Raw genomic sequence first — 22,433 nt, 5'->3', positions numbered from 1 at the left:
TCTGCGGACGCAAACGAGAATCCAGGTTGGTATGTTGCCTCCCTGGTGCAAAGGTCAAGGATGTCTCGGAGCGGCTGCAGGGCATTCTGGAGGGGGAGGGTGAACAGCCAGCTGTCGTGGTGCATATAGGCACCAACGATATAGGTAAAAAACGGGATGAGGTCCTACAAGCTGAATTTAGGGAGTTAGGAGTTAAACTAAAACGTAGGACCTCAAAGGTAGTAATCTCAGGATTGCTACCAGTGCCACGTGATAGTCAGAGTAGGAATGACAGGATAGCTAGGATGAATACGTGGCTTGAGAGATGGTGCAAGAGGGAGGGTTTCAAATTCCTGGGACATTGGGACCGATTCTGGGGGAGGTGGGACCTGTACAAATCGGACGGTCTGCATCTGGGTGGGACTGGAACCAATGTTTTCGGGGGGGTGTTTGCTAGTGCAGTTGGGGAGGGTTTAAACTAATGTGCCAGGGGGATGGGAACCGATGTAAGAAGTCAGTGGGGACAGAAACAAAAGGCAGGAAGGGAGAGTGTGTAAAGCATGACCAGAGAAAGCAGGGCAGAGAGCAAGGAAGGTCTACATTAAACTGCATTTATTTCAATGCAAGGGGCCTGACGGGCAAAGCGGATGAACTCAGGGCATGGACGGGCACATGGGACTGGGATATTATAGCTATGACTGAAACATGGCTAAGGGAGGGGCAGGACTGGCAGCTCAATGTTCCGGGGTACAGATGCTATAGAAAGGATAGAACAGGAGGTAAGAGAGGAGGGGGAGTGACGTTTTTGATTAGGGAGAACATCACGGCAGTACTTAGAGGGGATATATCCGAGGGTTCGCCCACTGAGTCTATATGGGTGGAACTGAAAAATAAGAAGGGAGAGATCACCTTGGTAGGACTGTACTACAGGCCCCCAAATAGTCAGCGGGAAATTGAGGAGCAAATATGTAAGGAGATTACAGATAGCTGCAAGAATAATAGGGTGGTAGTAGTAGGGGACTTTAACTTTCCCAACATTGACTGGGACAGCCATAGCATTAGGGGCTTGGATGGAGGGAAATTTGTTGAGTGTATTCAGGAGGAATTTCTCATTCAGTATGTGGATGGACCGACTAGAGAGGGGGCAAAACTTGACCTCGTCTTGGGAAATAAGGAAGGGCAAGTGACAGAAGTGCTAGTGAGGGATCACTTTGGGACAAGTGACCATAATTCCATTAGTTTTAAGATAGCTATGGAGAATGATAGGTCTGGCCCAAGAGTTAAAATTCTTAATTGGGGCAAGGCCAATTTTGATGGTATCAGACAGGAACTTGCAGACGTAGATTGGGGGAGACTATTGGCAGACAAAGGGACGGCTGGTAAATGGGAGGCTTTTAAAAATGTGTTAACCAGGGTGCAGGGTAAGCACATTCCCTTTAGAGTGAAGGGCAAGGCTGGTAGAAGTAGGGAACCCTGGATGACTCGAGATATTGAGACTCTGGTCAAAAAGAAGAAGGAGGCATATGACGTACATAAGCAACTGGGATCAAGTAGATCCCTTGAAGAGTATAGAGATTGTCGAAATAGAGTTAAGAGGGAAATCAGGAGGGCAAAAAGGGGACATGAAATTGCTTTGGCAAATAATGCAAGGGAGAATCCAAAGAGATTCTACAGATACATAAAGGGGAAAAGAGTAACTCGGGACAGAGTCGGGCCTCTTAAGGATCAACAAGGACATCTATGTGCAGAGCCACAAGAGTTGGGTGAGATCCTGAATGAATATTTCTCATCGGTATTCACGGTGGAGAAAGGCATGGATGTTAGGAAACTAAGGGAAATAAATAGTGATGTCTTGAGAAGTGTGCATATTACTGAGAAGGAGGTGCTGGAAGTCTTAAAGCGCATCAAGGTAGATAAATCCCCGGGACCTGATGAAATGTATCCCAGGATGTTTTGGGAGGCTAGGGAGGAAATTGCGGGTCCCCTAACCGAGATATTTGAATCATCGGCAGCCACAGGTGAGGTGCCTGAAGATTGGAGAGTGGCGAATGTTGTGCCCTTGATTAAGAAGGGCAGCAGGGAAAAGCCTGGGAACTACAGACCGGTGAGCCTAACATCTGTAGTAGGTAAGTTGCTAGAAGGTATTCTGAGAGACAGGATCTACAAGCATTTAGAGAGGCAAGGACTGATTCGTGGCAGTCAGCATGGCTTTGTGCGTGGAAAATCATGTCTCACAAATTTGATTGAGTTTTTTGAGGGGGTGACCAAGAAGGTAGATGAGGGCAGTGCAGTAGACGTTGTCTCCATGGACTTTAGCAAAGCCTTTGACAAGGTACCGCATGGTAGGTTGTTGCAGAAGGTTAAAGCTCACGGGATCCAGGGTGAGGTTGCCAATTGGATTCAAAATTGGCTGGACGACAGAAGGCAGAGGGTTGTAGAGGGTTGTTTTTCAAACTGGAGGCCTGTGACCAGTGGTGTGCCTCAGGGATCGGTGCTGGGTCCACTGTTATTTGTGATTTATATTAATGATTTGGATGAGAATTTAGGAGGCATGGTTAGTAAGTTTGCAGATGACAGCAAGATTGGTGGCACAGTGGATAGTGAAGAAGGTTATCTAGGATTGCAACGGGATTTTGATCAATTAGGCCAGTGGGCCGACGAATGGCAGATGGAGTTTAATTTAGATAAATGTGAGGTGATGCATTTTGGCAGATCGAATCAGGCCAGGGCCTACTCAGTTAATGGTATGGCGTTGGGGAGAGTTATAGAACAAAGAGATCTAGGAGTACAGGTTCATAGCTCCTTGAAGGTGGAGTCGCAGGTGGACAGGGTGGTGAAGAAGGCATTCGGCATGCTTGGTTTCATTGGTCAGAACATTGAATATAGGAGTTGGGACGTCTTGTTGAAGATGTACAAGACATTGGTACGGCCACACTTGGAATACTGTGTGCAGTTCTGGTCACCCTATTATAGAAAGGATATTATTAAACTAGAAAGAGTGCAGAAAAGATTTACTAGGATGTTGCCGGGACTTGATGGTTTGAGTTATAAGGAGAGGCTGGATAGACTGGGACTTTTTTCCCTGGAGCGTAGGAGGCTTAGGGGTGATCTTATAGAGGTCTATAAAATAATGAGGGGCATAGATAAGGTAGATAGTCAACATCTTTTCCCAAAGGTAGGGGAGTCTAAAACTAGAGGGCATAGGTTTAAGGTGAGAGGGGAGAGATTCAGAAGGGCCCAGAGGGGCAATTTCTTCACTCAGAGGGTAGTGAGTGTCTGGAATGGGCTGCCAGAGGTAGTAGTAGAGGCGGGTACAATTGTGTCTTTCAAAAAGCATTTAGATAGTTACATGGGTAAGATGGGTATAGAGGGTTATGGGCCAAGTGCGGGCAACTGGGACTAGCTTAATGGTAAAAACTGGGCGGCATGGACTGGTTGGGCCGAAGGGCCTGTTTCCATGCTGTAAACGTCTATGATTCTATGATTCACTCTCTACAGCCATATTCGGTTCATACAAACATTTCTACAGATGCTCTATACTCCTAGAGAAGAAACTACTCCTCATTTCTGGTTGAAATGGGCGGCCAGTTACTCTGAGATTATTCCTTCTGGTCCTAGACCCTCCCACATGGTGAACCAGCTTCTCAGCATTTATCCTGTCAAGACCCTCCCCCCCGGGTGGATATAGAGGGATGTGGGCTAAATGCGGGCAAGTGGGACTAGCTTCGTGATAGAAACTGGGCGGCATGGTCAAGCTGGGCCGAAGGGCCAGTGTGCATGCTGAAACATCTATGGCTGTAACCATCTTCCTGAGGACATTAGAATTCCCTCCACAGAATTGTATTGAACCGATTGATACATAATATTTTATTCAATTCTTTATCCAAATCAATCAGATATTGTAGATTCATTCGGGGGTAAACGAAAGACTAAGATGAGAGAGGAGGGAAAACTGGATTGTCAGCACAAGTTCCACCGGATTTCTGTATAAAACGACCGCGGAAGGACTCGAACCTGCAATCGTCTGATATCATCAATAGATGATAGTATGTTTCTGGAACAAACCTCTTCATTCACCTGAGGAAGGAGCAGCGCTCCGAAAGCTAGTGACATCGAAACAAACCTGTTCGACTTTAACCTGGTGTTGTAAGACTTCTTACTGTGCTCACCCCAGTCCAACGCCGGCATCTCCACATCATCAATAGAACCACCGAAGTCAGACGCCTTATCCATTAGGCCACGCGGCCACCGGCTGTAACATCTGAGCTGATGTTTAGCCCACGTGAAAAAATACTGCGATTATTTGTGTTTCATTTCTGTCTTTTGATGATCCGCTCTTTCCCAGATCCCAGAAAATACAAGGGAAAGCTCCAGCTGCCGGACATGGTCATTTTCAAAGTGGAAAAGCCCTTCACCCTGTGAGGTGTGAAGATTCATGGCGGCTCGGGGACTCTCAGGTCGGCCAGGGCTCTTTATCCGCCTCCATTCACAGGAAAAGTGACTTCAGTTTCCGGAATGACATCCACTCTCTCTGAAACCCCCAAACGGAAATTCAGACTCACCGTGAAGGTGAAGACTGCGGACTGCGGTTCCCGCTCCTGCTGTTTAATACAGATCACTATAACTGTGTAGTGAGCAGAAAGAAATTGCTGTTGTTTGTAAACATTTCTTACTGAACTCACTGTCATTCTGCTTCAACAGGACGACTTTGAATCTCCTGATATTTGAGAAATTTGCTCAAGCGGGTAAATATGAAATATATTACCTGCATCGTGCTTTTGAATGGAGTCATTTCGAGAACATTCCCACACAGAGAGAAATTCCTGGAACCGGCTGCAGAAAAGCTCCGTGCGCCTGATGTGATTTCAACGCAACCTTCTGATCTGGAGTCAGGCGCGCTCCCGTTGCGCCACAAGCGCAAATTAACTCAGAGATTATTTTTATTTATTTACACTTTGACTGTGTTCTGTACATCAGCAACTGTGCGAAACAAACTCAAGGAAGTTAGATTGAGGGTTATTAAAGGGCCCTGAAGTAAAGCAGCTGTACCACGTGGTTAAGGTGATGCACAATAATCCATTGTGCTCTGTACACGTGGCTTCAAATCCCATCCTCGTCTGTAACGTGTCTGTTGTGTCTCTGTTTGGTCCACTTCATGAGGGTGAAGTGAAAAAGCTGCGGCTTTTAGCTGTTGTTTGACGGCTTGTGGGTGAATAGTGGAACACTGTCCATATTGAAACCATATTAAAAATGATGAGAAAGTTACTTATTTCACTCCCCACCCTAATTGCGCCCAAATTCTGAGTTAGAAACTGTTTCTCTTTCTCGGTTTGAAACACACGAAGTCGCGCAAAAGTTCGCTTCCAAATTACTACTGCAATGGCCGGGAATCGAGCCCGGGTCAACTGCTTGGAAGGCAGCTATGCTCACCACTATACCACCAACGCTCACTGACGAAATCTCTGCGAAGCTTATTTCCCTCCAATTTAAAATGCTCCTGAATGAATGTATCCGTGTCGCACTGCTACCGTTCAGCCGCCAGATGGCACGAGTCCACCATAAATGTATTTCTCCAATTTAATTCTGATGTTCTGTGTGTCATCACATAGGACACTTACTCTGGCCTGAGACCTTACCTTGTCCTTGTGTCCGGATGCTGCCGCTTTCACCATGTTTAAGTTATCACATAGCCCCTCCAGTGCAAGAGGAGGCTCATCGAGTCGGCTTGGCCCAATCCCCACTTCACCGGTTGATCACATCAGTGTGTCAGCGTGGCCGGAAGAGAAAATGCTGGAAAATCTCAGTAGGTCCGGCAGCATCTGTAGGGAGAGAAAAGACCTAACCTTTCGAGTCCAATGACCCTTTGTCAAAGCCGAGTCATTGGTCTCGAAACGTTAACTCTTTTCTCTCCCTGCAGATGCTGCTCGACTTGCTGAGATTTTCCAGCACTTTCTCTTTCGTTTCAGATTCCAGCATCCGCAGGAATTTGCTGTTAACCATGTTTTTCCCAGTGTGGCCGAGTGTTCAGGTCGCAGACTTTTCTGAAGGCGTGTGTTCGAATCCCACCCCTAATATTGACTTTTCCTCCGTGAGGCTCCATCCAAACCCGCGGGACCTCTCACCTGGAAACACAAGGGGAGCAGATACAGAGAAACAGCGACCACCTGCAAGTTCCACTCCGAGACACATACCATCCTGGGAAATATATCACCCTTTCTGTGGCTGGTTCACAATCCCGGAACTCCCTCCCTAACAGCACTGTGTGTGTACATACACCACATGGACTTGCAGTGGCGCAAGATTCACGTCACCGCCAAATTCTTAAGGGTAATTAATTTTGGACAATAAATGTTGACGGATTCAGCGACACCCACATCCCGTCAAATAACTTTTAAAATATTTTGGAAACCGAGTCCCCTGAACTCAGCTCAGAATGTTCACAAATCACAAAGCAAATTACTTCAAATGCTGAAAATCATAAATAATAAACACAGGAAATGCTGGAAATGCTCAGAATTAAACATCATCTGTGGGGAGAAAACTGGAAGCAGCGTTCCAGCTCTGTGATTGGATCATTTCCTTCTCTCTCAATGTGAAATCCTGGACTCAGCTGATAAACAGCAAGATGCCAATCACCAGTCACCAGTATCAGAAACAATGAACCTTTAGGATAGCGAGGCCGAGCGGTCTGAGGAGATGGGTTTAGGTTTCAGTCTCTTCGAGGATGCGGGTGGAAATCCAACCGCTGCCAACATTTTTAGGAAAAGCGGCTAAGGTGGGAAATGGAAATAAAAGTGAACGATATTGCAAAACTCTTGCTCTTATCCCAAAAGATCTTTCCGTTACTGACATTGTTGTGTCCTGTGTAAGTCGAGCTGAACTGATTTGGTGCCGCTTGTTCTCACCTTGCAGCCCGTCAGTCTCTGTATCCCAGGGACCATTTATGACATCATCAAAAACACCCTCCCCTGCTCTCCCCATTCACCAGACTGAAGGGACAATCCCCTCCGCACCGCTGCTCCACCGCCAATATCCGCTCACTTTCTATCTGCAACTTTCTTTGCAAGTGCAGGAGATGCAACTCCTGCCTTTTTACCTCCTGCCTCCTCATTATCCAAGGGCCCAAAACACTCATCCCAAGTGAACCAGTGAGACACTTGTGCTTTTCAGTTTAAGCTCCTGTATTTGCTGCCACAATTTGGTCTCATCGACTTCAACAGGTCAAATAACAGTCTGTGACCGCTTTGAGAAATCTCTGTCAATCCACAATCCTGACTCTGAGTTTCCTGCCACTTGTCATTTCAATTCTCCACCTGCCCACTCTCACCTTTCTGTCCTTGGTCATCCGTGTTCCAATATAGATTAACGGAAACTCGAGTAAAACCACCTCAACATTTAAGTAGCCTCCCACAGAATTCCGTCCTCAACATCGAGCTCAGTAATTTTAGATTATAAAATCTCTCTCCATTTTGTTTGGAGTGTGTCTTGCCCGTCCGTTTGTTTGTCTTTTGCTTCTAATTGCATTCATTCATTTTGCACTTGGACGGCGGAGAGACAGCTGGAGATTTTTCTAGAATGAATTGTAGAGCTCAAGGCTCAGACAGCTGAAGACGCGGCCACCATTGATGGAACAACGAAAAGTGCAAATGAGCAAGAGGACAAGGAAAGAGAAAGGTCTGGGAATGGAATCGAAACTCCAGTCTGGTAAGTGAGAAATCTCCCCCTGAACCACTAATGTTCACACGGCCGCTCATTCCATGTGTCCAGTCGGAAACCTGTCTGAAGGAACATGCAGTCTGACAGAGCGCCTGTGATAATCCTCCACTGTTGATCTAAAGCTGCAACATGAGCTGTTCATTACAGCTGAGATAAACGTGTTGGTGTGAGCATTCAGTGGTGTCGATTCACATTATCCTTGTTTGGAGCTGCCTCTGAGGAACAAACTGCCCGCTGATATATCTGCCCAGTTTGCAATCTGTCTGAGGAGGGAACAGAGTGACTCTGGTCAGCAGCTTACAAATATTTTTTGCTCAGATGGGAAAGCGGAGAGTGACTGGAGTCACTTTTCAGAAGGAAGTTCGGGACGGCAGTTACACTTATCTCGGAACATTGATAAACCTGTTACTGATTTCTTCAAACAGAAAATCCGACTCTGATGGGATTCGAACCCACAACCTTTGAATGTCTCATCACGTCAGCGACTAGAAGTCCAACGCGCTATCCGTTGCGCCACAGAGCCACACCTGCAGCGCTTTCCCCTCCACATATGAGGATTTCTGTAGTTGTCCAACAGGCAGTTCGAAAGTTCAGTAATTCGCACAGTGACGACATTTCAAAACTACTTCATTGCCTGGAAATGTTTTGGGCCGCCCTATGGTTGTAAAAAAGCGCTACAGAAATTCTACTAAAACTCCGGAAGGACACAGCCAGGTTGGTGCAATGGGAGGACATGTAGCAGACAAGGAATGAAGTGATTTATTTTTGTAGGAAGAACAGAAGAGAACAATATAAAATAAAGTGTCTATTTACAAGAAAGAGTGCAGGAACAGCGGGACATGTGTACAAATCATTGAAGGTGACAGGGCAGGCTGTAAGAGTCGTTTATAAATCAAACAGTGTCATGACTTTATTAATAGCGGCACAGAGTACAAGATGACAGAGGGGTCATCTCTCCCTTTTCAGCTCCTGAGTGCAGAGGCTTTTCTTGTGAAACCGTTTATTGGAAAACTTCTTTCCCTGGAGGGAGGCGGGAGTTTGGAACTCGCTGCCTGAAAGGCTCGTGGAGCAGAGACCCTCATAATATCTAAGAAGTGTTTAGATGGGCAATTGCGATCCCAGGGTACACGAGGCGATGTTCCAAGTGCTGGGGAATGGGATGAGAATGGTTCGGTGGTTGTTTTTGACCGGCACAGATGCGATGGGCTGAAGGGCCATTTCTCTGCTGTCTGATTCGATGACTTTATGAATGAAATGCAACATGTGTTTGCAGCTGTCTATGTTTATATCCTGTTGTATTCACAGGAACAAACAAACTGGGCTGGTCGTTGAGCACCTCGAGACTGTTCTGCCCTACATTTAGATTGAGTAAGGGCTCCGTGTATTTTAACTCCAGCTCCCTGACAGGATTTCAGAAACCCTCCACAAACGGCAGTCTTATTGATTAATAAAGGTCCCAGAGATGGATAATCAGTGATAATCACAGCCAGAGAGACCTGCAATAACCCTCAGTGCAGGAAAGGCAACTCATTGTCCTTTGACCCTAACGCAAAATACTGTGGATGCTGCAAATCTGGAACAAAGACAGAAAATGCTGCAAATATTCAGCTGATCCGGCAGCTTCTGTGGACGGTGGAATAGGTCGTTCCAATGAAAGGTCAGGATCTGAAATGTTAACTATTTCTCTTGTCAGTGATACCACGGAACCGTAAAATATTTCAAGCATTCCGGTTTGATCAGCTAAACATCCTCACACTCTGTAGCTTAGATCAATCCCAGCAGAGTGTCACTGCGTTTGACCTGATCTGTGTGATTGAACACTTCCTCCATAAAGTCACAGAGTCATAGATGTTTACAGCATGGAAACAGGTCCTTCGGCCCAGCTTGTCCATGGTGCCCAGTTTCTATCACCATGTTAGTCCCACTTGCCCATATTTGATCCATGTCCCTCTATATCCACCCTGCCCAGGTAAATATCTCATTGTATTTTACAGGAAAACATTGTACCGATTCTACACTGCCTCTGGCAGCCCATTTCGGATGCTCACCACCATCCGCGTGAAAGCACATCCTCTCTGGTCTCTTTGGCATCTCTCCCCTCTCACCTTAAACCTATGCCCTTTAGGCTCCTCTACCTTTGGGAAAATATGTTGACTATCTGCCTGATCTATGCTCCTCATTGTTTTATAGACCTCTATCAGTTCACCTCGAAGCCTCCGACGCTCCAGGGGAAAAATCCAAGCCTGTCCAGTCTCTCCTTATAACCCAGGGGACCAAGTCCTGGTAGCATCCTCGTAAATCTCTTCGGGACTCTTTCTAGTTTACCAATATACTTCCCATAATAGGGTGACTAGAACTGAACATAGTACTTCGTGCGTGCCCTTACCAATGTCTTATAAAGCGTCAATATTCAATATCCTGACCAATAAAACCGAGCATGCTGAATGGCTTCTTCACCACCCTGTCCACCTGCGACTTTACCTACAAGGCGCTCCGAACTTGTACCCCGAGATCTCGTTGTTCTGTAATTCTCCACAAAGAATACAACAGCGCAAAATCTGTCTTTCTTCCAGAATTGCCGGTTTAAATTGTCCTTCACTTTCCAGTGGATAATTTACAGACATTTTAACACAAGGACTGAATTCAGTCCAATGGTAAATGCTTTCGACTAGAAATCAGCTGGATTTTTCCCTTTGACTTCAGTCCTGCTCCCAGAGAATCTGTTCAGTAGTTAAAATAATGTTTTCTTTTGAATCCTTTATTTCCACCGAATGTTGACACTGAAATTCCTCACAGTTCTCTCCATTGTTATCTACTCTGCGGGTATTGGCTGCACCGTCTATTTGAGACATGCTCACAGGGCTATGATAGAGGCTTTCTTTCAGGTTTTAGGCCTCTTTTGGTCATTAATCAAAAACCGGATATCTGCAGAGGAACTCGGAATACCAAACCTCTCTTCCCAGGATGAACTTAGTCAGGGGACAAAATGTTGTTTGAATACAGAATAATAGGTTTGTGGATTTGGGGTGAGATTCCTGGAGTTTTGGGAAGAGAGCGATGTTGTGGAGCAATGTGATAATAGCAGGATACGAGTTTGGGATATTACCCAGTCTGTGTGGGTGGCTGGGGGAAGGAAATTGTCTTGCCTGCCCACTCAAGCTGAATGTTGGGGTTGAGGTGGTGATCAGATTCCGTACGGAGGATGAAATCCTTTCACTGAATTTCACATTTACAGCTCAGGTCCTCGAGGGATCGCTGCTGTATTCCCAGGAGGCGGTGGTCTCATTCTTTAAGCAAAAAACTTCAATCCAGGACCGGTTTGTCAATAAGAACACGCTGGAGGATTGGGATGTTAGAAACTGTTCAGCACTGATTCACTTTATTCATTGTTGTGTCCTGGAATAAACAAGTGGATTGTAGCTGTCCATTAAAAACACAAATAGAATTCGGACGTTTCTGGCCAGTAACTTCACAATGTCCACTATTACATCACTCAGCATCCTCAGCTGCATCAGATCTCGTCCACATGACATGTGAACATTACCTACAGCCAGTCGTTCTCGTTCCTCTTTGACATAAGTTTGAGACAAAAGAAAACAATTACGAATGGTCGATGAGGACAGTGAGCACTTTTATTGAAGGGAGTTTAAAGAAACCTTTGTGATAAAGAAGTAGGATTAGGGAAATGAAAGTAACAATATGTGGAATGAAGGCGCGGGTTGTTCCTGGACTGACTGCAGAATTTGCTGATTATTTATTCAATAGAGATTTCAGGCCAATTGTATTTGATGTCATTAAGGAGATTAACATTGAAGGAAGCATGTCGTTGTCTATAATGTGTCATTACCTCCTTTTATCAAAATTGCTTTGATAGATGGGATTCAAAGAATTGGAGTCATATGGCATTCCTGTGGATTGTTAGATCCTTGCGAGGGTTCAAACAAATCCTTTGGAAAACCGCCAAGACCGAGGAGATTGTGCAGTGGAGATTGACTGGAGTGGTATCAGTGGTGAAGAGTGTCCTTCCGGAAGATGTATTTCCAATATTGCAAACCAGGCTGCACATTCAGAACCTTCTTACCAACTTCTCATCGATGAAAAGGATGCACTGGTGAAAATCTTCCATGAATCCTTAAATTCTGGAAAATCGCAGCGTGTTTACTTCAGACAGGCATCATAATGAGCGAAGGCTTGGAGTGCCGGAGAGCCTGTTCCTGTGCTGTACTGTTCTTTTTGGAAACTGCCAACATAACACCCTTATTCGAAAAGGGAGGGAGACAGAAACAGATAACTAAATGCTAGTTAGCATAATATCTGTCATGTGGAAACTGTTAGAGTACATTATTTTTGCAGAATAAAGGGATTAAGGGTTATGGTGTTCGGGCCGGAAAGTGGAGCTGAGTCCACAAAAGATCAGCCATGATCTCATTGAATGGTGGAGCAGGCTCGAGGGGCCAGATGGCCTACTCCTGCGCCTAGTTCTTATGTTCTTATTATAAAGGATATAATAGCAGAACATTTAGCAATATATAACATAATGAAACAGATTCAGCATGGCTTCAAGAAGGGCACATCATGCATGACAATCTTTTCGAATTATTTGAAGTGGTAATGATCAGGATAAATAAAGGGGAATCCTGCCTCCAGCTGCCTCCCTACCTCCAGTTCCCTCCATCTGTTCCTCTCACAATATCACCCAATGTGTCACTCACCTCCTTTCCCCCCTCTCACTCTTCCTCGCTTTTCCTATCCGCCCTCTATCTCTAATCTATTTCCCTTTCTCTGGGACCTGCCTTGTCTCCAGGATCCCACTGACCCAGGGTTCGGGGACTCTCAGGCCGGCCACGGCTCTCTAACCGGCTCCATTCACAGGAAAAGTGACTTCAGTTTGCACAATATCATCCGCTCTCTCTGAAACCCCCAAACTGAAATTCAGACTCACCGGGAAGGTGAAGACTGTGAGGGCAGCACGGTGGTACAGTGGTTAGCACTACTGCCTCGCGGCGACGAGGTCCCAGATTCGATCCCAGCTCTGGGTCACTGTCCGTGAGGAGTTTGCACATTCTCCCGTGTTTGCGTGGGTTCCGTCCGCAGAATCCAAAGATGTGCAAACCAGGTGGATTGGCCACGCTAAATTGCCACTTAATTGGGAAAAATGATTTGGTTACTCTAAATTCTTTTAAAAGAAGGTGAAGACTGCGGGTCCCGCTCCTGCTGTTTAATACAGATCACTATAACTGGACACAGTGAGCAGAAAGAAATTCATGTTGTTTGCGTGCATTTCACTCCAATTTAAAACGCCCCTGAATGAAAGTGTCTGTGTCACACGGCTCCCGTTCAGTCAGGAGATGGCACCAGTCCGCAATAAATGTATTTATGCAATTTATTTCTGATGTTCTGTGTGTCATTACATAGGACTCTTACTCTGATCTGAGACCTTACCTTGTCCTTGTGTCCTGGTGCTGCTCTTTTCATCCTGTTTCAGTAATAACTATTTACTGGTATTAATTATGTAAATTACTTAGTGATTTATTTATTCAGCCACTAGGAGCGTTTTAAGCTCATTCTGTAAACGGAACTTTGCGTGGCTCGTATTTCTGGCCCGTTTAACCCATCTATTTACTATTGTTTCAGAACGAGAACTTAGTTATTAATGTTGAAGATTGTTGTTTATTTAAACCATGTTTCCACGCAAAACAAATTGATGCTGGTTATTAGATAAGAAACCCATGGGTGATGAGAACAGTTGGTGAATTTTATATGAGGAGTGTCCCCTCCTTTTCCGTCCTGACCTGCGATATTTAATTAAATAATTCACCACTGTGATGGCCAGGAACTGAAGCTGGGTCAAATGCTGGGACAGTCCCCACTATACCACCACCAGTCCCCGGGTAATGTCACCCCCTCTGTATTTACAGAACGAATACACAAACAATGAAGCGGGGGAATGTTTGAAATCAGAGATTGGATATTCTTGTAACCAATAGGGCTGTAATGGGAATCTTTCATTTTCCGATAGATCGGGATGAGCTGGGTCGCTCAGTCAGAAATCAGATATCTGGGGATTTAAATGTGATACTACAATGATAATATTTAACCATGTTAATGTTATTTTGCTCCAATTGAAACGTGTCACGAATACATCGTTACCTTGTTGCACAACTTGCTTTCAGCCAGGAGATGGCAGCAGTGCGCAATAGTTTGGGTCTCCTGATTGTGTCCACAGATCTCGATAGGAATGGAGCTGCTGCTTCCCGGGAGCTGCCAAGCAAGAGGCACAGATATTGACCAACTGCACCCGCTCCAAATAGATTCCCCTAATTACTGAACAAAACAAAAACAAGCAGAAGTCATATTTTCAGAAACTATGACAGTGTCTCTAAAAACAACACACCAACACCTCTGAAAGAATCGATTTGCTGAAACTAATTCAAGATGAACCGTTTCAATGTCAGCCGTAATTCCTTACCAGTTCTCAGACAGGCACCGACTGGTTAGAAGTCTGCTTCACTTTTCAAGGCCCGGCTCAATAAAATCAATCACAGGCCCATGATCTGCTTTCCTCCTGTTCTCAGACACATCCACTTTGTACAAGGGCGCACTAACTGGTTTTACAGAGTAAGAGTCAGACTGCAGTCACCTCGTTCTCTCTCGATCCCTTTATCCCAGAACCACCTCACAACCAGGAATGGAACTTCTCACAGAGCCAAGAATGGAATAGTTTGTCGATTCTTCCACTGATTCAGGACCGTCCATCACCAGGACGTATTCGTCCAAAAGAGTTGGGATGAGATGGGGCTGAGTTTCACTGTGTATCCAATCAGTCCCCGGAGAAGCACAAAAACAGTGAGTGAGGGAGAGAGAAAGAAATAAAGAAACAGATAGAGAGATAAAATATGTTCCATTTCTACCACGATCTTTTTACCCAGAAATACATTCACCTGAATGAAACCGAACCACGTTTCCATTCGCTGCCGTTGCTGCTTCTCCTTCCAAACGTTGCAGGAAACGTTATTATTTATTGATTGTTGTTTTGAGTGCGAGATTCTTTATATTTCGTTCAGTTTCCCAAAAAATATTAAATATCTGACTAAACTCGATAGAGGTTCAAACCGTTCATTTACAAACAATCCGATTCATTCCCGACTCAACGGCTGGCGCGGGGAATTCAACAAACATCTCGAATCACAGTCGCTGCGAGCAGAGCTCGAATCTGCGCGGGGAAACCCAAATGGATTTCAATCCCAACGCCTTAACCACTCGGCCATCGCAGCTGGGTCCAGTGAGTCATTCATTAATAATTTGGTCGATGGAATTCATTCTAAAACCAGCCTGGAATCACTCCAGGAAGTTGTTGTATTCAAACGATCAACGGGGCCCCGTGGTTTACGTGAGGAGGGGTTGAATCTTCGTGGAAAATGGCCATTGGATTTGGAGAGAAGCCTTGAGAGAATCGAAAACCTCAGCTCCCTAAACGCACAATTCCACTGATTGGAAATCTATTAGAAATTCAAATGGAACAGGACCACACTTTCCATTCTGGAATTGTGCAGGCCGAATGGTCACATGATGACCTGATGACGCATCTAACATGATCACGTGTCGGGATTCCGGCAGTTCCCCGGATCGCGGTCAGAGCACAAGCCAGGAGGACCTGCTCAATTATTAAATCAGTTATTTTTTATTACAGCTCCTTGGTCGCCAGTCATTGAGAGACCAGCATTTCTACATGGTGTCAGGAGTGGGCAGTATGGCAGAAGGACACCACCGCATCAACCTCCTTGTATCATAGAATCGTAGAATATCCAGCTCAGAAGTAGGCCATTCGGCCCAACCAGTCAGCACTGACACTCCGAATGAGCACCGCAGCAACTCTCTTCCAGAAGAGGTTTAAGAGATAGTGCAGCACCAGCCCGGCTAGCTCAGTCGGTGGAGCATGGGATCCTTAATCCTAGGGTCGTGGGCGCTTCCATGAAAATATTGACGCTGAATGAATTGTATTCATAACAGGAACACAAGGTTATGTCGCTGGACTGGGAATCCAGAGGCCTGAACTCACCTTTCGTGACAACATTTAATAACTCTGGAAATGAAATTTCGTCTCAGTAATGGCCGAGAAAGGTTCTGCTTCAGACGGATCATATTTCCACAACTGGGAACACATTTACACAACAGGTAATGATTTGTCACAACCACAGTGAAGATCTGTCACCGGCAGAGTCACGGTTCCACGACAGAGAGAGCAGTTACACAGCAGGGAGCTCCGTTACACAGCAGAGAGCACAGTTACACATCAGAAAGCTCAGTTACACAGCAGAGAGCACAGTTACACATCAGAAAGCTCAGTTACACAGCAGAGAGCACAGTTACACAGCAGAGAGCACGGTTACACATCAGAAAGCTCAGTTACACATCAGAAAGCTCAGTTACACAGCAGAGAGCACAGTTACACATCAGAAAGCTCAGTTACACAGCAGAAAGCACGGTTACACAGCAGAGAGCTCAATTACACAGCAGAGAGTTCAGTTACACAGCAGAGAGCTCAGTTACACAGCAGAGAGTTCAGTTACACAGCAGAGAGTTCAGTTACACAGCAGAGAGCTCAGTTACACAGCAGAGAGCTCAGTTACATAGCAGAGAGAACAGTTACACAGCAGAGAGCACAGTTACACAGCAGAGAGCTCAGTTACATAGCAGAGAGCACAGTTACACAGCAGAGAGCACGGTTACACAGCAGAGTGCACAGTTACACAGCAGAGAGCACAGTTACACAGCAGAGAGCTCAGTTACATAGCAGAGGCACAGTGACACAGCAGACAGCACAGTTACACAGCATAGAGCACAGTTACACAGCAGAGAGCACAGTAACACAGCAGAGAGCTCAGTTACATAGCAGAGAGCACAGTTACACAGCAGAGAGCACGGTTACACAGCAGAGAGCACAGTTACACAGCAGAGATCACGGTTACACATCAGAAAGTTCAGTTACACACCAGAGAGCACAGTTACACAGCAGAAAGCAGGGTTACACAGCAGAGAGCTCAGTTACACAGTAGAGAGTTCAGTTACACAACAGAGAGCTCAGTTCCACAGCAGAGAGAACAGTTACACAGCAGAGAGCACAGTTACACAGCAGAGAGCTCAGTTACATAGCAGGGAGCACAGTTACACAGCAGAGAGCACGGTTACACAGCAGAGTGCACAGTTACACAGCAGAGAGCACAGTTACACAGCAGAGAGCTCAGTTACATAGCAGAGAGCACAGTGACACAGCAGACAGCACAGTTACACAGCAGAGAGCACAGTTACACAGCAGAGAGCACAGTAACACAGCAGAGAGCTCAGTTACATAGCAGAGAGCACAGTTACACAGCAGAGAGCACGGTTGCACAGCAGAGAGCACAGTTACACTGCAGAGAGCACGGTTACAGAGCAGAGAGCTCGGTTACACAGCAGAGAGCACAGTTACACAGCAGAGAGCACGGTTAAACACCAAAGACCTCAGTTACACAGAAGAGAGCTCAGTTACACAGCAGAGAGCACAGTTACAAATCAGAAAGCTCAGTTACACAGCAGAGAGCACAGTTACACAGCAGACAGGACGGTTATACAGCAGACAGCTCAGTTACACAGCAGAGAGCTCAGTTGCACAGCAGAGAGCACAGTTACACAGCAGAGAGCACAGTTACACAGTAGAGAGTACGGATACACAGCAGGGAGCACGGTTAAACAGCAAAGACCTTAGTTACACAGCAGAGAGCTCTGTTACAAAGCAGAGAGCACAGTTACACATCAGAAAGCTCAGTTACACAGCAGAGAGCAGAGTTACACAGCAGACAGCACGGTTACACAGCAGAGAGCACAGTTACACAGCAGAGAGCACAGTTACACAGCAGGGTACACAGTTACACAGCAGAGAGCACAGTTACACAGCAGCCAGCACGGTTACACAGCAGAGAGCACAGTTCCACAGCAGAGAGCACAGTTACACAGCAGAGAGCACAGTTACACAGCAGAGAGCACAGTTACACAGCAGAGAGCACAGTTACACAGCAGAGAACACAGTTACACAGCATAAAGCTCAGTTACACAGCAGAGAGAACAGTTACACAGCAGAGAGAACAGTTACACAGCAGAGAGCACAGTTACACAGCAGAGAACAAGGTTACACAGCAGAGAGCACATTTACACAGCAGCCAGCACGGTTACACAGCAGAGAGAACAGTTACACAGCAGAGAGCACAGTTACACAGCAGAGAACAAGGTTACACAGCAGAGAGCACATTTACACAGCAGACAGCACGGTTAAACAGCAGAGAGAACAGTTACACAGCAGAGAGCACAGTTACACAGCAGAGATCAAGGTTACACAGCAGAGAGCACAGTTACACAGCAGAGAGCACAGTTACACAGCAGAGAGCACAGTTACACAGCAGAGAGCACAGTTACACAGCAGTGAGCACAATTACACAGCAGAAAGCTCAGTTACACAGCAGAGAGCACAGTTACACAGCAGAGAGCACAGTTACACAGCAGACAGCAAGGTTACACAGCAGAGAGCACAGTTACACAACAGAGAGCTCAGTTACACAGCAGAGAGCACAGTTACACAGCAGAGAGCTCAGTTACACAGCACAGAGCACAGTTACATAGCAGAGAGCACGGTTACACAGCAGAGAGCTCAGTTACATAGCAGAGAGCTCAGTTACACAGCAGAGAGCACAGTTACATAGCAGAGAGCACGGTTACACAGCAGAGAGCACGGTTACACAGCAGAGAACACAGTTACACAGCAGAGAGCAAAGTTACACAGCAGAGAGCACAGTTACACAGCAGCGAGCACGGTTACACAGCAGAGAGCTCAGTTACACAGCAGAGAGCTCAGTTACACAGCAGAGATCACGGTTACAAAGCAGAGAGCTCAGTTACACAGCTGAGAGCTCAGTTACACAGCAGAGAGCTCAGTTACACAGCAGAGAGCCCGGTTACACAGCAGAGAGCACAGTTACACAGCAGAGAGCACAGTTCAACAGCAGAGAGCACAGTTACACAGCAGAGAGCTCAGTTACACAGCAGAGTGTGCAGTTGCATAGCAGAGAGCAAGGTTACACAGCAGAGAGCACAGTTACACAGCAGAGAGCAAGGTTACACAGGAGAGAGCACAGTTACACAGCAGCGAGCACGGTCACACAGCAGAGAGCACAGTTGCACAGCAGAGAGCTCAGTTACACAGCCGAGATCACGGTTACAAAGCAGAGAGCTCAGTTACACAGCTGAGAGCTCAGTTACATAGCAGAGAGCTCAGTTACACAGCAGAGAGCCCGGTTACACAGTAGAGAGCACAGTTCCACAGCAGAGAGCACAGTTCAAAAGCAGAGAGCACAGTTACACAGCAGATAGCTCAGTTACACAGCAGAGTGTGCAGTTACATAGCAGAGAGCAAGGTTACACAGCAGAGAGCACATTTATACAGCAGCGAGCACAGTTACACAGCATAGAGCTCAGTTACACACCAGAGAGCACAGTTACACAGCAGAAAGCAGGGTTACACAGCAGAGAGCTCAGTTACACAGTAGAGAGATCAGTTACACAACAGAGAGCTCAGTTCCACAGCAGAGAGCTCAGTTACACAGCAGAGAGCTCAGTTACACAGCAGAGAGCTCAGTTACATAGCAGAGAGAACAGTTACACAGCAGAGAGCACAGTTACACAGCAGAGAGCTCAGTTACATAGCAGGGAGCACAGTTACACAGCAGAGAGCACGGTTACACAGCAGAGTGCACAGTTACACAGCAGAGAGCACAGTTACACAGCAGAGAGCTCAGTTACATAGCAGAGAGCACAGTGACACAGCAGACAGCACAGTTACACAGCAGAGAGCACAGTTACACAGCAGAGAGCACAGTAACACAGCAGAGAGCTCAGTTACATAGCAGAGAGCACAGTTACACAGCAGAGAGCACGGTTGCACAGCAGAGAGCACAGTTACACTGCAGAGAGCACGGTTACAGAGCAGAGAGCACGGTTAAACACCAAAGACCTCAGTTACACAGATGAGAGCTCAGTTACACAGCAGAGAGCACAGTTACAAATCAGAAAGCTCAGTTACACAGCAGAGAGCACAGTTACACAGCAGACAGGACGGTTATACAGCAGACAGCTCAGTTACACAGCAGAGAGCTCAGTTGCACAGCAGAGAGCACAGTTACACAGCAGAGAGCACAGTTACACAGTAGAGAGTACGGATACACAGCAGGGAGCACGGTTAAACAGCAAAGACCTTAGTTACACAGCAGAGAGCTCTGTTACAAAGCAGAGAGCACAGTTACACATCAGAAAGCTCAGTTACACAGCAGAGAGCAGAGTTACACAGCAGACAGCACGGTTACACAGCAGAGAGCACAGTTACACAGCAGAGAGCACAGTTACACAGCAGGGTACACAGTTACACAGCAGAGAGCACAGTTACACAGCAGCCAGCACGGTTACACAGCAGAGAGCACAGTTCCACAGCAGAGAGCACAGTTACACAGCAGAGAGCACAGTTACACAGCAGAGAGCACAGTTACACAGCAGAGAGCACAGTTACACAGCAGAGAACACAGTTACACAGCAGAAAGCTCAGTTACACAGCAGAGAGAACTGTTACACAGCAGAGAGAACAGTTACACAGCAGAGAGCACAGTTACACAGCAGAGAACAAGGTTACACAGCAGAGAGCACATTTACACAGCAGCCAGCACGGTTACACAGCAGAGAGAACAGTTACACAGCAGAGAGCACAGTTACACAGCAGAGAACAAGGTTACACAGCAGAGAGCACATTTACACAGCAGACAGCACGGTTAAACTGCAGAGAGAACATTTACACAGCAGAGAGCACAGTTACACAGCAGAGATCAAGGTTACACAGCAGAGAGCACAGTTACACAGCAGAGAGCACAGTTACACAGCAGAGAGCACAGTTACACAGCAGAGAGCACAGTTACACAGCAGTGAGCACAATTACACAGCAGAAAGCTCAGTTACACAGCAGAGAGCACAGTTACACAGCAGAGAGCACAGTTACACAGCAGACAGCAAGGTTACACAGCAGAGAGCACAGTTACACAACAGAGAGCTCAGTTACACAGCAGAGAGCACAGTTACACAGCAGAGAGCTCAGTTACACAGCACAGAGCACAGTTACATAGCAGAGAGCACGGTTACACAGCAGAGAGCTCAGTTACATAGCAGAGAGCTCAGTTACACAGCAGAGAGCACAGTTACATAGCAGAGAGCACGGTTACACAGCAGAGAGCACGGTTACACAGCAGAGAACACAGTTACACAGCAGAGAGCAAAGTTACACAGCAGAGAGCACAGTTACACAGCAGCGAGCACGGTTACACAGCAGAGAGCTCAGTTACACAGCAGAGAGCTCAGTTACACAGCAGAGATCACGGTTACAAAGCAGAGAGCTCAGTTACACAGCTGAGAGCTCAGTTACACAGCAGAGAGCTCAGTTACACAGCAGAGAGCCCGGTTACACAGCAGAGAGCACAGTTACACAGCAGAGAGCACAGTTCAACAGCAGAGAGCACAGTTACACAGCAGAGAGCTCAGTTACACAGCAGAGTGTGCAGTTGCATAGCAGAGAGCAAGGTTACACAGCAGAGAGCACAGTTACACAGCAGAGAGCAAGGTGACACAGGAGAGAGCACAGTTACACAGCAGCGAGCACGGTCACACAGCAGAGAGCACAGTTGCACAGCAGAGAGCTCAGTTACACAGCAGAGATTACGGTTACAAAGCAGAGAGCTCAGTTACACAGCTGAGAGCTCAGTTACATAGCAGAGAGCTCAGTTACACAGCAGAGAGCCCGGTTACACAGTAGAGAGCACAGTTCCACAGCAGAGAGCACAGTTCAAAAGCAGAGAGCACAGTTACACAGCAGATAGCTCAGTTACACAGCAGAGTGTGCAGTTACATAGCAGAGAGCAAGGTTACACAGCAGAGAGCACATTTATACAGCAGCGAGCACAGTTACACAGCATAGAGCTCAGTTACACAGCAGAGAGCACAGTTACACAGCAGAGAGCACAGTTACACAGCAGAGAACAAAGTTACACAGCAGAGAGCACATTTACACAGCAGCCAGCACGGTTACACAACAGAGAGCACAGTTACACAGCAGAGAGCACAGTTACACAGCAGAGATCAAGGTTACACATCAGAGACCACATTTACTCAGCAGAGAGCACAGTTACACAGCAGAGAGCACAGTTACACAGCACAGGGCACAGTTACATAGCAGAGAGCACGGTTACACAGCAGAGAGCACGGTTACACAGCAGAGAGCACAGTTACACAGCAGAGAGCAAGGTTACACAGCAGAGAGCACAGTTACACAGCAGAGAGCACAGTTACACAGCAGCGAGCACGGTTACACAGCAGAGAGCTCAGTTACACAGCAGAGAGCTCAGTTACACAGCAGAGATCTCAGTTACACAGCAGAGAGCACAGTTTCACAGCAGAGAGCTCAGTTACATAGCAGAGAGCTCAGTTACACAGCAGAGAGCACGGTTACACAGCAGAGAGCACAGTTACACAGCAGAGAGCAAGGTTGCACATCAGAGAGCACAGTTACACAGCAGCGAGCACGGTTACACAGCAGAGAGCTCAGTTACATAGCAGAGAGCACGGTTACACAGCAGCGAGCACGGTTACACAGCAGATAGCACAGTTACACAGCAGAG

At 46.5% G+C, this 22,433-nt stretch overlaps 2 non-coding genes across 2 annotated transcripts; both read right to left on the bottom strand.

Moving 5' to 3' along the window:
• Positions 1-5,354: 5,354 nt before the first annotated feature.
• On the bottom strand, positions 5,355-5,426 carry trnag-ucc (transfer RNA glycine (anticodon UCC)). The gene has a single exon. It is a non-coding gene; the product is annotated as a tRNA-Gly (tRNA).
• Positions 5,427-8,126: 2,700 nt separating this feature from the next.
• trnar-ucu (transfer RNA arginine (anticodon UCU)) lies at positions 8,127-8,218 on the bottom strand. Its single transcript is given in 2 exon segments — positions 8,127-8,162; positions 8,182-8,218. It is a non-coding gene; the product is annotated as a tRNA-Arg (tRNA).
• Between the last annotated feature and the right edge of the window lie 14,215 nt (positions 8,219-22,433).

The sequence above is a fragment of the Scyliorhinus torazame genome, chromosome 24, assembly GCF_047496885.1.
Source record: "Scyliorhinus torazame isolate Kashiwa2021f chromosome 24, sScyTor2.1, whole genome shotgun sequence".
Classification (NCBI taxonomy): Eukaryota; Metazoa; Chordata; class Chondrichthyes; order Carcharhiniformes; family Scyliorhinidae; genus Scyliorhinus; species Scyliorhinus torazame.
This window is presented reverse-complemented; position numbering and strand designations above follow the sequence as displayed.